The sequence below is a fragment of the Callorhinchus milii genome, unplaced genomic scaffold, assembly GCF_018977255.1.
Source record: "Callorhinchus milii isolate IMCB2004 unplaced genomic scaffold, IMCB_Cmil_1.0 Scaffold3, whole genome shotgun sequence".
NCBI classification, from domain to species: domain Eukaryota; kingdom Metazoa; phylum Chordata; class Chondrichthyes; order Chimaeriformes; family Callorhinchidae; genus Callorhinchus; species Callorhinchus milii.
This window is the reverse complement of record NW_024704744.1, coordinates 36725901-36738358: the sequence shown is the minus strand read 5'-3', so window position 1 is coordinate 36738358 and position 12458 is coordinate 36725901. Positions and strand designations below refer to the sequence as shown.

General features: G+C 44.0%; 2 protein-coding genes across 2 annotated transcripts in view; one reads left to right on the top strand and one right to left on the bottom strand.

Annotated features, from left to right (window-relative positions):
* Positions 1–12458, bottom strand: part of nt5dc1 (5'-nucleotidase domain containing 1) — a 265220-nt gene that overhangs the window by 148705 nt on the left and 104057 nt on the right. The gene's annotated exons all lie outside the window — the stretch shown is intronic.
* The window catches only part of col10a1b (collagen, type X, alpha 1b), a 55940-nt gene that overhangs the window by 10357 nt on the left and 33125 nt on the right, over positions 1–12458 (top strand). The window lies entirely within an intron of this gene.

Genomic DNA, 12458 nt, shown 5'->3' with positions numbered 1-12458 from the left:
ACTATACCTTGCATTATTTCTGTAGATAGAATATAACAATACACAGAAGAAATATGAATTGAATACCTTTAAATATTCTTACTGATAAACAGTGACACATGGGCATTGAATTTGAAGTAGATAGCTAATGAGGACTGGTGATACAAACTATACCTTTCTGAAATAAACTGCAGTATGGCAAACTGAATTTTACATCACGTTGTCTGAAAACGAAATGCAGTCAAAGAAATGAAAACTGTAAAAAACTTTTTTTTTCTTTTAAAACCACTTTCAGCACTAACCTACTTGAAATCAACTTACTTATTTGCAATGTCTAATAAATACTGTATAAAAAATATGAACTGCAGCAATGCTTAGTCTGTACTCAAGTCAATTATAATGCTACTGCTTACTGAAAGTATGGACCAAAACTGTTAAGTTCAACTGCAAATTGCTACCTTCATGAACCTGAGTTGACTGATTAAAAAAATGTTATCCAACTATTGAAGGATGCAGTGCAATGAACTGGATTATTAAGACCCTTTTTGAAACATTTTAGTAGTATTTCAAAGTTTGTATTTTATGTAATTAATAAAATTGTATGATGGTGCTATTTTAAAGGTCACGTGCATTTGTTTATCTGAATTATGAATAATAAGCAGTTTAATGTGAGTGAATTTCTCACATTGGCACAAATTGATATGATCACTCTTGGGTACTGAACACACCGAGTTCTTGATCGATGTACTAACTGGATTAGTTGAAACAGGGAGAATTTAACATGTCACATTGTCTCATAATAAAATGCAGTCAAAGAAATAGAAATCAAAAAATCGCATCTCCCTGAAAAACTCAAGAGGAAGATTTGAAATCCAGACTGTTGTCCAGATACGTATGGAAATGTTCATTGGTCGAGCTGACCACAATTGACAGCTCCCCTCGCCATACACTATTGCTGGCATTTCGATGGTGCTGAAATCCAGTCTTTTCATCCATGTTACAGACCATTTTAAGAGATAATCAATAAGCAGTAACCAAGGAAGTGAAGCACACAGAACGATCAAAAACACTTGCACAGGCTGCTATTCATCTTACCATTTTATCAATTCAACAAACACCCAAAAAGGTCAAAGTTCACCTGTACACACCGTGTGAATGTATATTGAGATTCACATGTCAAAGAGACTATCCATTACTCATGTTAGGATTTTCTGATCAAAAATACAACTTCATCACATCTAGAGTCCCAATTCATGTGGCTAGTGGCTAACATACCGGACAACCCTGCTCTATGTGAAGGCTGCTGTATAAATCCAAGGTATTGTTGTTGTAACTGCTTAGGAAGCATGGGTGATCCACGTGGAAAAATGGGCTCAGAGCTGGTCACAGCTCCAAACAATGAGTCTCAACAGTCTCAACCTGGTCCACTGGATAGGATATTACACAGACTCCTGTTTATAAGCAACCTCATGAAAAGGGTTGCTCCTGTGTAAGCTACAGATAATATTTAACTCAGAAGTTATAAATCACACTCATTGGAACAGGAATGACATGAAGAATCGTCTCCCTAAAAATCTCAGAGGAAGATTTTAAATCCAGACAGTTGTCCAGGTGTATGACGAAGGGTCGTGGACCTGAAACAATGACTCACTTTCCTTTATCCATAGATGCTGCCTGACCTGCTGAGTGTTCCCAGCCACTTTGTTTTTGTCCAGTGTGTGTGTGTGTCTGTCTGTCTGTCTGTATGTATGTATATATGGAAATGCTCCTACTGATAGAAAGGCTGGCAATACCAAGAGGCACTTATTGAAGGGTTTGCAACATTAAAAAGCAGTAACTTGTGCATTTCTTTGTCTCTGTTGAGTTGAGGCTATTTCCTTGGATCCCAGAAATACTCATTCTTAGATCCTCTGCAGATGGCCAGTTTAATTGGAAATTAGGAATAGAAAGCTATATGGCTCATTTGAGCATGCTCCACTGCCTACGTACTACAATATTCCACTCATGCACCTCCCCAACAGATTGCTTCAATGCCTTTACTCACTCTGTATCTATCTCTGTTAAATACACTGATCAACTTCTCATCTATTGCCATTTAGTGCAATCCAGATTCTTATTACAACAACAACTTGCCTTTATATTGCGGCCTTCATGCGGAGTAGCATCTCAGAGCATTTATTACTTTCTGTAAAAAAAAATCTTCATCATCTCAGTCAGAAATTTACTGCTCTGTTCTAATTTTAAGATGAGGACATTATCTTAAGACAGAAGCAAATCTGTTGAAAGCCCCACCTTCTACCCCATATTTTTCAAGATGACAAAATAGTACAAGTAAATATTTGAGTTTCCTTGCTGGCCGATCAACACCCTGTTAGTGTGTTTAGGCAAAATGTTTGCCCTCTGCAAATGAGTTTCTCAAGATTGTCCTGAGAACTTCATTCCGCTGAATCTTGTAGTGAGACCCTGAAGGTGGAAAGCATGACCCTCCTTCACTTTTTCTGCCAACCGTACATCGAATGAAATAAGCATCCACTTTCCCATATAACAACTGGATGTGCGCCTCTCCCCCACCGGCTTCCCGTCTAATGGTTGCTGTGCAGGAATGGTGGTACACCACTTCGATGTGGAATTAGAAGAACCTGCATTCATTATTTCTGGATGTCTCTTGGCCTTTCTTGAAGGGGAGCTTTTGTTTCACTGGTTACACCCTTCATGTTGACCAAACGGCAACAAAACTCTGGAGTGTGGGAATCTGTCTGACACTGAACATGATTAGCTGACCCTTTGGATTGCCAGAGACCGCATAATTGTTTTTTCTGCTGTTTTCAAAAGTAGTCTATATTTGCTTCCCAAACATGTATGTGGTAATCTGAATTCTACAGAACCCACAACATTCTGAGCTATGTCAAGCAACAATCCCTGAGTTTTGTTCTGTTGCATGTACTAAAGGCATCTGGGTTGAGGTGAATGAGTAGGCGTGTTGCCTAGCCAACAGTATTCTTGACCAGACTCCTCTCCTTTAGAGAGATTTGTGAGAGATTTGCGCCCTGGCACATCAATTTGACTGGAATGTTTGTACATAAACTGGCCCAGTGGACTTGGTTTGAGCAGCTGGTGAGACATTTGTTTTCCTAGAAGTGAAAGATAACAACAATGCAGATGTATCCACGGATTTCAAGAAAAGCATTTGTCACAACCAACGCGGCCAAAACTCTCGTCCACGCCTTTGTCACTTCCCGGCTGGACTATTCCAATGTCCTCCTCACTGGTCTCCCCAGTTCCACCATAGACAAAACACAATTAATTAAAAACTCCGCTGCCCAGATACTCACCCGCACAAAACTCTGTAACCCCATCACACCAGTCCTTGCCAGTCTCCAGTGGCCCCAAATTTCCGAATGGATTGATTTCAAGATCCACTCATTCGTTCAAATCCCTTCATACCCTCAAGCGAGGCGAAGGGAATGAGGAAGGGAGTTCCAGAGCCTCGGGGCATAGTGGCTGAAGGCACGGCCGCTGAGGGTGGAGCGTAGGACTCGGGGGACAAGGAGAAGGCCAGACCCAGAGGAATGAAGGCAACGGGCACTGTTTTGAGGAGAGAGGAGGTCAGAGCGTGAGGGGGGGTGCAGAGGAGTGGAGGGATTTGAAGTTGATCCTCTCTGGGATAGGCAGCCAGTGCAGCCTGGCAAGGACTGGGGTGATCGGGGAGCAGAGTTTTGTGCGGGTGAAAATGTGGGCGGCAGAGTTTTGAATAATCTGGATTTTATGGATAGTAGTGGATGGGAGACTGGAGAGGAGGGCGTTAGAATAGTCCAGCCGAGAGGTGACAAAGGCATGGACCAGAGTTTAAGCGGCTTTCGGAGGGAGGTATTGGCAGAGACAGGCGATGCGTCGGAGGTGGAAGAAAGCAGTGCTGGTGTGGGACCGGATGTGGGGGAGGAAGGATAATTGGGGGTCAAACCTGACGCCTAGGTTGTGTACGGATTCAGAGAGTTTTAGGGGGAGTTCGGGTAGGTGGAGGAGGTGAAAGCCGTGAGATTTTAGACGCTGACGAAAGCCAAAGAGGATGGCTTCCGTCTTGTCAACGTTCAGCTGAAGGAAATTTGCGCTCATCCAGCCCCTGAGATCTGACAGGCAGGCTGACAGAACATCAGGGGACTGGGGATCGCAAAGTGAGGTGGAAAACTAAGAGTTGGATGTCGTCCGCGTACATGTGAAAATGTACCCCATGTCTGCGGATGACATCCCCAAGAGGGAGCATGTAGATCAGAAAGAGTAGGGGGCCAAGGATGGATCCTTGGGTACCCCGCAGGTAACCAGGTGAGAGCAGGAGAGAAGCCATTTGTGCAGATGTATTGCTGGCGGTTTGTGAGGTAGGACTCGAACCAGGCGAGTGCGGTCCCACTGAGGTGGATGACGGAGGAAACGCGGTGGAGGATGGCGTGATCGTGGCGGAGAGGTCCAGGGGGGCAAGGAGGCAGAGGGAGCCCTGGTCACAGATAGAGAGGATGTTGTTTGTGATTTTCACAAGCGCAGTCTCTGTACTGTGGGCGGAAACCGGACTGGAGGAGTTCGAAGAGGGGGTGGGAGGAGAGGTGTGTGCGAAGTTGATTGGCAACAATGCATTCTAGGACTTTGGCGAGGAAGGGCAGGTTAGAAATAGGGCGGTAGTGGCTGAGGTTTGAGGGATCTAGTGAAGGTTTTTTCAGGAGGGCGGTGATGCCAGCAGTTTTGAGGGGGCAGGGACTGATCCGGAGGAGAGGGACTGGTTGATGATGTCAGCCAGTAGTGGGCAGAGGAGGGGGAGCTGGGTGACCAGTAAGTTGGTGGGGAGGGGGTCGAGGCAGCAGGTGGTGGGTTTCATGGAGGTGATGGTAGGTGAGAAGGAGTAGGGAGAGATGGGAAGGAAGGAATGTAGGATAGGGATGGTGGTAGGAGCAGATAATGGGGAGGGTGAGGGGGACAGAGAGGGCGTGGTGGTGGATGACAAGAGCCAGGTGGATGAGGCTACCTGGCGGATGTTGTGTATTTTAGATGAAAAGAAGTCTATGACCTCCCCACACTTGGCATTTGATATGAAGATTGAGGAGGCCTGAGGGGGCGCACGGAGGAGGTAGTGGGTGGTGGAAAAAAGGATTTTAGGGTTGTGTTTAGCCTCCAAGATGATGTTGGAGTAGAAGGCCATTTTGCGCGTGTCAAAGAACGACGGTAGCTGTGGAGATGCTGTCAGGCCAGTTTTCCGCCAACTGTGCTCGAGCAGCCGGGTTTGGGTTTTTTGGCAGCGGAGATGGTTGTTGTACCAGGGGGATCAGGTGGGTTTGGAGATGGTCCTGGATCTTAGGGGGAAGAGGGAGTTGAAAGTGGAGGAGAGGCGATCATGGAGCAGCTGGAAGGTTGCTTCAGGATCTCCGCAGGTGGAAAGCCAGAGGGATAGGATGTTTGATGTTATGAGGGTCTTTGTGAGGGTCTAGGGGGTAGCCTTTTCCAAAGGTGGTAGAGGATGGTTGAGGGCTTGGTGGAGGAGAGAGGGATGTAAGAGGAGAAGGAGATGAGGAAGTGGTCCGAGATGGCCTTGTCCACTATGCTGAGGTCGGAAATGTGAAGGCTGTGGGTGATAACGAGGTCAAGGGCATGACCACGGTTGTGTGTAGGTGAAGTTTTATGAAGGGTGAAGTTTAGGGAGGAGAGGAGGGCAGTGAAGTCGGCAGAAGTAGTGCAAGGGGAGTTTAGGTGGAGGTTGAAATCGCCCATTATGAGCAGGCATTCGGAGCAGAGGAACAGGGGAGAGGAGAGTAGAGATGTCTGTGTGGAAGGAGCCAGGGGGCTTAGCGGGGGGCGGTAGACAAGGAGGATTTTCAATGGGAGAGAGGGGTGGAAGAGGGTGAGGTGCTCAAAGGAGTGGAAGCAGTCAGAGGAGTAGGGGGTGAGGCCAAGGGAGGCTTTGGAAATGAAGACCATCCTGCCGCCACGTTGGTTTGGACGGGGGGGTGTGGTGGAAGGTGTAGCCTGGAGGGGAGGCTTCAACTAGGAGGACGGGGGTCATTGGGGAAGAGCCAGGTTTCGGTGAGCCCAAGAACGTCAAGGTGCTCGTCCAGGATGAGGTCGTGGATGGTGAGGGCTTTGTTTGAGAGGGAATGGACATTTTGGAGGGAAATGCGGGTGGGTTTGCTAGAGGGAGGGGAGGGAGGAGAGAGTGATGCGGGGAGGATTTTGGAGTGTACAGGAGAGATGGTTGTGGAGAGTGGTGTGAGTGTAGAGTTGGGGAGGGTACGTATGAGGGAGGGGGAAGTTGGGGTTGCCTTAAGGAGGCCGTTTGAGCGGAGGAACTGAATGATTGGACACTTGGGGTTGCTGCTCTGGGACAGCCAGTGCCGGGAGCCATGATGGGCCCGGCGGAGGATGCCCAGGCTGGAGCAGAGGGAAGTGGTGATGGGGTTGAGGAGCGAGAGAAGGCGGGGAGGGCAGTGGGAGAAAAGGACAGAGGGGGAGTAGTGGATAGAGGGGGGTGGGAGGAGAGACACTTAGAGTGGAGGGGGAGGCTCAGGTCGGGGCGGCAGCCAAAATGCGCACGCAGAAACCGGAAGCGATCGATCAGCAGGACAGCATCAGCCCGCAGGCTGTGTGGTCATGGCTGGGATGGCAGTGCCAGGGGCCAGGACATTGTTGTTGTTGTTGTTGTTGCTGGTTTTTTAACTGTGACGTCACTCCGACGTTACTTTGTGATTCGCGCCCCGAAACTCTGAAACTCTCTCCCTCAATCCCTCCACCTTGCCCCCTCCCTCCCCATTATCCCTCCTAAAGACCTTGTTTTTTGATCATGCTTAGATTCACCTCCACCCTCCCTCTCCCCCTATAATAATAATAATAATCCTTGCATTTGATATAGCGCTTTTCACGTCGGGAGGACGTCCCAAAGCGCTTCACAGAACACACTGTAAAATGAATTGACTGTATATTTGTGGGTGAACGCGGCAGCCAATTGCGCATAGCAATGTCCCACAAACAGTCGTAGATTGAAAATGACCAATTTCTTATTGTTTTTTTTTTGGAGGGATTATTATTAGGCGTGTGGAGTAAGGAAACTTGCCCAAGGTTTCGCCCTCTGCCTGGAATTAAACTCAGGTCTCTCACTTGCAAAGCGAGTGCTCTAACCACTGAGCTACAGGACTCCCCTGGCTCGTTATCAGACTCCGTCACTGTCAAGCGCTCCGGGACACTACCCCAAGTGAAGGGCGCTATATAAATGCAGGTTGTTGTTGTTTTTAAGTCACTCTTTATGACTAATTTTGGGAGACAATACCTTCCCAAAGATGGTAAGTAAGTACATTGAATTTGAAGCCCTTGGTACTGGCTTGTATGGGAAAAGTTGGGTATTTCTACTGTTCCCTTACCTTAGCCTACGATTTGTCACCAATTTTATTAAATTGGCACTAGAATTGCTGTAGCCACTGGAAGAACCAGCTGACAACATCTATTTTGATGATGTACACAATTTGTTAGCACTACCACATTTGACAGATGGGATTAGGAGGTGGGATTGGTGCCAAACTGACAATGAAAATGTAACGCTATGACCAGCAATTCCAAATTCACATTGTAGAAACAGCATTTCAAACAGTTGCTACTTCCTACTTCAAAACTACCAGTGTAGTTTATTTGCATGGAAATGGAGCAATTTTGATAGGACGGGGTAAAGGATCTAGTCTGAGGGGAAACAATTTTCTCACTTTGCACATCTCACCTAATCTGCCAGCGAGGCAGGTGCCCAATCTATCAATGCCACACTTGGTGGTCCAGGAAGAAATTTGGTACAGTTTGGCAGAGATGCCCTTACCTGACTACCTATCTTCCTGCCTACAAGGACATAGCAGTTCTCCACTTGACAAGACATCACTCATTGTTGCTATAAGTAGAAACTCAAGCAACTCGGATGCTCACAAAATACACATTCACTACACTTGTGAAAGGCACTACACAACTGTAATTTTGTTATTGTTGTTCATAGTGTATCCTGTGAAGTGCTTTAACACGTATTCCCAATGTGTAAGGCGCTGTACCAAATGCAATTGTGATGATTATTATTATTAAAAGCTCCAGGACGCCATCCTGGGTGCAGGGCACTATATAAATGCAAGTCATTTTTGTTGTCATATTATTATTCAGGAATCATTCCCTCTGCTCTGTGACATTATCCCATTAATGTCTTTATTAGGTTGTATTAGTTTTTACATTACAGGATAAATTTGTAAAAGTACATATAGTTTAGGACCCATAGAGTGTGATCTGAATATGTTTATTAACCATCACAAAAAAATGCTGACAACATTAAGGTTAGAAATGGAAGAAGCCTTTTCAACCTGTCAAGATTTATCCATCTGGTTAATGAATTATTATAGATATTTTCATCCAATTTTCCTGCCTATCTTTATACCCTTCAATACCCTAACTTCCCAAGCATCCAACTCCTTTTAAAAATCCCAACTAGTTCTGTTTCTGCATTGCACACTTCTGCTTAGTAATGAAATACAGCTTAAAACACAGCAATATATAACTACAATAGTGGTATGTTCCTTCCTGTAATACTTCAAGCATTGAGTTTCGGTAAGAGGTCAGTTTCATATGTATGTACAAATACATGTTGGCAAATGTGCCAAATTGTTGTGTAACATTTTAAAAAATGATACATTTAATTGTTTCAAATGTAACATATCACTTCTGTTGATGAGATTTTCTGTCTATATTGAGATCCTTTTCATTCACACGTAAAACATGGACCAAGTAGATTTTCAAACACATCTTAGACAGATCAGAATAATTTCTTCCATCTTTTAGTCAAACCTTTAATGTACTTCTTTTACCTTAAAACGACTTTGTATTAGCTGTATATGAATTTCACTGCAATCACAAAGGACAGTAGTTAATTTGCATTATATCCAATTCAGAAATTAGTTAAAAGTAATCTTTTGATAGCAATTGCCTTGGTTTCATATTAGATTCTTAATAATAATAATAATCCTTGCACTTGATATAGCGCTTTTCACGTCATCTGGACATCTCAAAGCGCTTCACAGAATAGGCTGTAAAGTGAATTGATTGTATATTTGTGGGCGAAATACAGCAGCCAATTGCGCACAGCAGTGTCCCACAAACAGTTGTGGATTGAAGTGACCAATTTATTATTTTTTTCTTGAGGGATTATTATCAGGCGTGTGGAGTAAGGAAACTTGTCCAAGGTTTCACCCTGCCGGGAATTGAACCCAGGTCTCTCACTTAGAGCGAGTGCTCTAATCACTGAGCTACAGGACTTAGATTCTGTTCAAACACATATGCAGTCATAGAATAAACACATCTTCTTTGGAGGTAATATATTGACTGCAGATGTTGGGCACCTTGACTTTATTTCATGCAATTACGAGCAAACAAGCCCGACACTGCATTCCAGAAGCACATTTCCATCTGTAAGTGTTTGAGCAGCTACTCCACATTCGACAATAACAACTTACATTCATATCAAGGCTTTTAAGTTTTAAAAAGGTCTCAATGCACTTAATAAATAGCTTGTTTATTACGTGCTTTTTTATTAAGTATTAAGTGGATGCCTGAGTAAGGATATAGGAGATTTAAACACGCTGATCAGAGGAATGGTCAATTAAGAGATTTCTTTCAAGAGGTTTTAAAGACAGGGATAGAGAGTAGTAAAGCAAAATAGTTTTGGAAGAGAGTTCCAGAGTCCAAGGGCACAGCAGTTGAAAGCACTGCTATGCATGGTGGAGTGTAGGCAGTAGGGAGCAAGCAACAGACCAGATAAGTCGTAGCTATGGGTTCTGGCTGGAGAAGATTGTGTTGGTAAATTGAGGATTAGTCCATTGAGGGATCTGAAAACACGGTCAAAGAATTTAAAGCATGACAAGGAAAGGGGTAATGTGAGTAGAGACCTGTTGGGACAGAATTCAGGCTGCCAGGTTCTTCATCAGTAAAAGCTACTTTTTGGGGAGGTCAGCCGGGTGTCTGACACATGCGGAAGCCTATCACCAAGAGTATCCAAACCAAGTTGAGATTTCCATGCATCCCACCTACACATGGAAATCCCAGAGATAGATTGTTGGAATAGAATGCACATTCTTTCCCTGGAGGGACCCATCCTGTTTAACTAATTCCGGAAAGTATTAGGCAAAGGTTGGCAAGAGCCAAGGCTTGTGAACCACAGAGTGTGCGTGGGGTACTGCTGGAGTCTAACCAGCTAAACCCACATAGCCTGCCATTGATATTGCTGTCCAGTAAGCTTTCCTGCTGCTTGTCCAGCTGGGATCATCCTACCCGATAGGGCTTTGGCTTGCGGGGTTAACAGGAGCTGAGTGGGATGACCCTCTCCCCTTCCAGGTCCTGCTGATGAGCCAAGCTGCACGTCACCTTGAGGCCCCACTTACCTCCCCCCAAGGAGGATAGAAGCTACTGGAGTTGTCAGCTAGGGAGGCCAGTAAGCAGCAGTTAAGATGAGGTATGGGTAAGCAGATTTCAAGAGGTGAGAAATGGCACTCTCACTGACAAACTGGATGTGGGATTTGAACCTCAGGTAAAGCAGAACATCATATTTGTAAGCAAGCCACCTGATTCAGTCTAAGTGAGCAATCAGGGAAGTTGATGGCAGTCGATGTTGATAAGATAATATAAATAATAATAAATAAATAACCCTTACATCTTTCACGTCGGGAGGATGTTGCAAATTACTTCAGATGATATACTGTAAATTGTAGTGACTGGGTATTTTGAGGAATGCCATCCCAGCAAAAAAAAAACGAAGTGCACTCATGCATACAAAGTCACTCAGATTGTAATTTAGACATGCAGGAAGACTGTGAGCTGGCAGCAAAAACGTGTTTAACCATCTGCAATGTAGGGGTAGAAATAAGGAGAGAAAGAAAAAGTCAGGACAGAGTTGAAGACACAGAGAGATAGAGAAACAGAAAGTAATTTTGTGAGAGAGAAAAAAAGTTACAGAGAGAATCAGCGAGAGGTAGAGTCAGAGAGAGAGAAAGAGAAAGAATGACAACGTGTGGCACAAAAGTAAACTGAATAGTTCCTAACTGTTATCTGTTTGCTTAGTCCCTCTAGCCAATATGTATTTTGCATGAAGACCAATAATCCACCCTACTTTTCCTCAGTGAGCCAGATTCAATTAATTCCCCATAATTTATCAATTATATTTATTTCAATATTTAAAATTTATTTATATTGATAAATAAATCTACCAAGACTCATTATCAAGGCTTGTGCATAAATGTTAATTATTTTAATCTTGCACACACCCAAAAATTATTGGCCATCAAACTGTCTCAATAGATCTGTTCTTTCTGACTTGTTGATATCTAATAGTTTTTCACACCACTTTATTGAGATAGAATGGCAGCTGGAATGCATATCATAAAGGTTATAATAATCCTTGCATTTGATATAGCGCCTTATCATGTCTTTTGAGGTGACTCAAAGCGTTTCACAGAATATACTGTAAAGTGAATTGACTGTATGTTTTGTGGGTGAAAGATAGCAGAACAGTTGAAAGGGATTAGAAGCATGAGCTCGATATAAGAAAACAGCACACAGGATGGACCCAGTTTAGCAGTTCCACTGAGCGTCATTTGAGGAATTTGTAAGAGTTGGTTCTACTAAGTCGAACTGTCCAGAATTGAAAATATAAATGTATTCAAATCCAAAGGATAAATGAACACTGGATTGGTAAGATCTTTTGCAGAGATTTACTACTGTCTAATGCACTTTTAATTTTTTTAAACAAACTAGAGCGCCATCCACTGTTGTACCTTAGCATTACAGTAAATCCTTTCACTCCCTGGTACTCCAATCTCTCACTCTCCCTCCAATCCACCACCCGGCAGCTCCGCTCGACTAGCACCAGCCTCCTGCTCGTTCCTCGCACTCTCCGCCCCACCATTGGAGGTCGCACTTTCAGCCACAATGCCCCGAAGCTCTGGAACATTCTCCCTCTGTCCCACTTGCCCCCTCTCTCCCCTTTTTCAAGTCCTGCCTGAAAACTTTCCTTTTCGACCATGATCACGGTCACCTCCCCACTCCCTGCTCTCCGGCTCGGAATCAGTCTCCGCCACTGTTAAGTACTCTGAAACACTACCCTGCGTGGAGGGTGCTATATAATTGAAGTTGTTGTTGTTGTACAGAACTTAATGTGCAAAAATAAAATAAAGATCAACTCCCAAAAGCTTTTAATATGTTTTCTCTAATTTTGCAATATTTTCAATTTATTTTGATCTTATGAAAATATTTTTAAATAATTCCAACTCAAATTATGTCATTAATCATGATAATGATCCCTGCATTTGATATTGTGTCTTATGATGTTGAAACGTCTCAAAGTGCTTCAATAGAATACAAATACAATGGATTGCAATGCCTGTTTATATAGCGCCTTTCACGTCGAAAGCTTTTTCACTGGGGAAAGAAGGAGCTTT